The following is a 4,926-nucleotide window of genomic DNA, read 5'->3' on the forward strand; positions in this document are numbered from 1 at the left end:
TCCATATAAGTACAAGATCAGATAAAAATACCATATGTGCTTTTGAACATTTATGAAGTTAAACAAATAGTGTTAAAATAAAAGTATTCCTTTTGCATTTAACATACTTTTTTTCTTTTTATTTTTGTAATTTATTTGATAAAAGGATAATATACGCTGGAATGGTTATATCCATTTTATTGAAGCAGCCTTCCTATTGTTGAACATTATGAAAATACCAAGTACAAATATGGCATAATACCCCTTCTTCAGAAATTAATCATAACAAATTACTTTATCAAATACTGTATTCCTAGAAATGTTCGCGGATACAATATTTCGCGTTTTTTCACAACGTCGGCATTTTCGCGAGACAAACTTTCGCGGATTTGTAGTAACCGTGAATTCCGCGAATATTAACTCGCTATGGCCTAAATTACAGCTTTTTTAGGCTACGTATAAACCTACATGTATTTGATTTTCGATTTATGAATGTCACATAAATAATTCAGCAATTCATGCAATTCATGATTGACATTAAAATCTATAAACTAGATCAAGTGTATAACTCAAAGGTAGCAGGAAAATTTCCCGGTTTTTGTTTTTATTTGTTTGGGTCGTCAGACCAAACAAATAATGGTAGCGAAATTTCAGACTGTAATGCTGTTAATTAAAAGTGCCGAAAGCAGTCCGCTTTTTGAAGCGGTTACTTCCCTTTATATGTAAACTAACGCCGAAAAGTCAGGGGAGATCACTGCGTAAAGATGGTCAAATGGCAGGCGCATTAATATTCAAGCAAAATAATTCCCGAATGGTCGAAATATTTCTATTATTGTTTTATTCTTTATAGATATACATGCTTATAGTAAGCTCCATGATTATTTACATCTGTGTTAAACAACAGTTAGCGTCGTTACAAACCCTAATATAGAATAACATAGTTTTTTCAGGCTGTTAACAAATAACTTCACCGTGGCCGAGGGGTTTGCGCGCTCGTTTAGGAAGCGAGAGGTCTGGAGTTCAAACCCCATTTAAGGCAATTTATTTTTTTTCTAATTGTTTAAGTCAAATAAACATTGGATTGAATATCAGTATTTAAATTAGTCTTATAGCCAATTTATTACAATTAAAACGCTGGAAAGCATTGGTGGCACTTTACAAAAACAAATTGGTTTATAATCTCACAACCTTCACCTTCCTGACATTCTGCGACCTAAACAAATTCAGCGCCTTCTGTGCTTTGATCTGTTTTTTCCCCGGTCCAGACGTCTGGATTTATATAACGGTTATGTTGTGCTACTTTAACAGTATTTGGACTGTACATCGCTATCATTATAACAATATATCATATGTTTATCAATGTAGCTATTGTACTTTAAACAACGATTAAAACTTCTCCAAGCAATAAAATCCAAGTCATTTTAAATTAATGTACGCAAACTGTAAATGCTTTGTATACGCTGTGACTAGCAAATAATGTAAATAAGCGTGATAATTACTAATAATTGACATTTTTTCATGTTTTTTTTTTCATGGGCATTATAGGTATATTGAAGTGTAAATATGGATTTCAAGCTAAAACATGTGGTGGTTTAGTAAGGAGATGAACTTTACATAACTTTTACACATTTCTATAGCACCTGTGTTTATATGTTATGGTGTAAGTAGATTATAATAAATATTTGGAACGTTTATGTTTTTATTTGGTTGAAGCTAGAAATGTTCGCGGATTTGTTATAAGTGACATATTCGCGGCTATAAAGATTCGCGTAAGTAATCATGCCGACCGCGAAAAGCGCTAACTTAAAATGCGCGAGATCTTTTCTAGGAATACAGTAATATCTAGTTTTCACTTGTTCTTCAGATATTTATACTACTTACTCGAGAAGTGAAAGTTGAAGAACTTTGCAAGCTTTAGTACTTTCGTGCATTAAAATGTGTAAAGGAGGTGCATCTAAGCTTCTATCCAGAGTCGTCCATGAACAGCTCAAACAAATCGAAATGCAACTGCTCTTTAAGCGCCAATTCTGATTGCAAAAGTCATCACGAGTTTCTGAAAATAAGCAATGTGCTCCCGAACGTAACTTAAGATCTCTTATGATACAACTGCTGCAGATGCTCGTATGCACAAAACGTAATTTGAAACATATAATCAGACATAATCATCAAACTTCAACAAGAAAATTGGATAGCATTAAAATATTGCTAGACTGGTTTCTGAATGATTATCAGTTTTATTTGTTAATGTTACTTGTTATGAAGATGTAAACATAGACACATTTCTTACTGTTAGCTTTAACGAAAGACATTGATTCTGTCATAAAATGTTGATTTACGAACCATGGATAACAGGAAAATGGTGATAAATAATTTTAACACATTATCAAAACAGTGTTCACATAACTTTTTTTCCATTACCTTGCTAACTATTTGTCTAATGTATTTGTTCTGCTTTAAATGACAGGCTAGAATATCCGTTACTGGTTGTGTGTGATTTAAATATCATAAATACAAGTGCGTTTGGGTGTTTGCAAGATTCATTGATCAAATTAAGAATCAATCGAATACGTACTTCAACTGCTTGTTGAAACAAAAAAGTATGGAAGACGCAACTTCATGCTTTATTGTACGCAAATCTGTCTTTCATCTATCCCCACTCAATGATATTTCTTTTAAAAACTGAACCAAAACTATGAATGTTTTAAATCTACTGCATTACTTGGAATACATTTGTATACGGCCGTTGTACATATTAAAGTAAATTATTCAATTACATGCATTTTTGTTATTGTTATAGTAAATCTGAACGCATAATATTAAAAACAGTTTCATATACGTAGGCACTGTTGTCTTAAAAGAAGTGTAAAAATGGCTCCATGAATAGAGAAGAGACAATCATTACAAAATACTCTCTCTGAAGCAGCAAGTACCTAACTGTTATTCTGTAATGAACACATTTGTAGGATCAGCAATAACATGACCTTTACGAATGTGAAACATATTACATTTTAAGGTTACATAAAATGATTACAATAAGACACAAAATTAAAATCATGCCTAAGCAATAAAGTGAAAATAAGTGAGTCATATCATGGTGTGGAAAATGGTGTTAGAACAATTTCAAATACTGTTAGGAACAGGAAAACAGCAGTGATAAAAAGATATGAGATTGATCTACTTTATATTTTTGATGTGCAATCACGCTAAACGAAGAAAAGGATAATTTGATAAAGTTCGTGACTCATTCAACTTAATTCGGTAACTTTAGCAATAAAATATGAAAAACAAGAACAACAAGGAAGGGAGGCATTCAACGAACGCATCCGTTCAGCTCGTGTGATTTAAGAGAATTGATATGGAATTTAAAATAAATGTTTATAATGGTGAAACTTAAATTAATTTTCATGTTTTTTTTTTTGTTTATTGTAAACGGAACGTTTTTGAGCTGTGTAACATAAAAATCTAATATTATAATAAAAAAAGTGCATTATCCCTCACAAACCCTAGCACCGGCTTGAGCGGTGCTCAACTCTCAACGACTCAATGATCCCAAAGAATCTGTAAAAAGGTCTCTTATTCAACAAACTTAATTTTCCTATTCCAAAAGATTATTCCGGACATTTTTTTTTATTTTTAGTGATATTTTCAACTCTTCCGTTATACTCGTATACTCTCTATTTACAGGTACACCAATCTATAAAAAAAATGTTAATCAGTTTCATCTCTTGCATTAAACTGTATCAAATCCTGATTAATAAGATTATAACTATTTTAAGATATACATTATGCATATGGATGCTTTGTCAGACAAAACCATTTAACTTCAACAAGACACAAAAAATGAAGAGATTTCATTAAATACATTGGCAGACATGTTTCTGCATGATCATCAATTTTATTTGTAATTCATTCTGAAGATGTAAACATCGACTTATTTCTTATTGAAAGGTTTCTGTAAAGTGTTTACTTGTGGTCATGAAAAGAAAGAACTTACTTAAGAATCCAAACAAGTATATGATAAATACCCACGTCTGATACGTAGACCATAGTAATGTTTTTCATGCCCTGATAAATTTGCATAATGTTTTTGCCTGCTTTGAAAGTTAGACAGGAACACTTTTTGCAGGAGTTTATGTACGTTATAAACGCTGTTCGATCGAAATATCAAAATGTGCCGTCCGGTTAGCTCAGTAGGTGGAGCGTTGGACTGTGAATCAGGCGACCCGTGTTCAATTCCCCGAATGTGCAGGTCACTTTCGTTGTGATTTATCATGAAATCATTTCTTCGACCATTCGCAATGTACCTCTGCACTGGCATGTACATAAGCTACAGTTCCTTGCGAAAGTGAAATCAGCTAGTACTGGTACTAGTACTTGACAGCCCGCCCAGGAACGATACGGTGGTAGAACTGTGCTCCCGTAAATATAATGTGGCTTACTTTGCTGTTAAAAATATCTCTGTTACAAAACTGATTTAACTTACGATTTTTGAAAATATTCACACTACGTATACCAACAGTTGTTCTTACGGACAAATGTTGTATAAGAATGTTTTTTTTTCTGTTTTTAGAAAGACCTATCAAAGAAATTAAATGCACAAGAAAATATCATACTAGATGTAAATTGAAATAAAACAGACTAGTGTCGTGATCAAAAGTCCAGGTTTCTTGGCAATATTGGCAACAATGTTTTGAGGGTTTTTTTGTGTCTGTTCTTACATTAGTCAATTAATTGGTCAATCGAGGGTAGACAAATGTGACTCATAACTCTTTCAATCACATAATTTAAACCAGCAAAGTCGGTTAAATACCAGGGTTTTTTGTTTGGTTTTTAAAATATCGACCTCTCTCCCTCCCATTTTTGTTCAGAATGTTTCTGTTTGTTAGTTTTCAGCTTATTTTATCATTATTTTTAGCTTATGAAGTAGTATTACATCAGCTTCACGTA

Source organism: Ruditapes philippinarum, unplaced genomic scaffold (genome assembly GCF_026571515.1).
Source record: "Ruditapes philippinarum isolate M1 unplaced genomic scaffold, ASM2657151v2 ctg2901_1_1_1_1, whole genome shotgun sequence".
Taxonomy (NCBI): domain Eukaryota; kingdom Metazoa; phylum Mollusca; class Bivalvia; order Venerida; family Veneridae; genus Ruditapes; species Ruditapes philippinarum.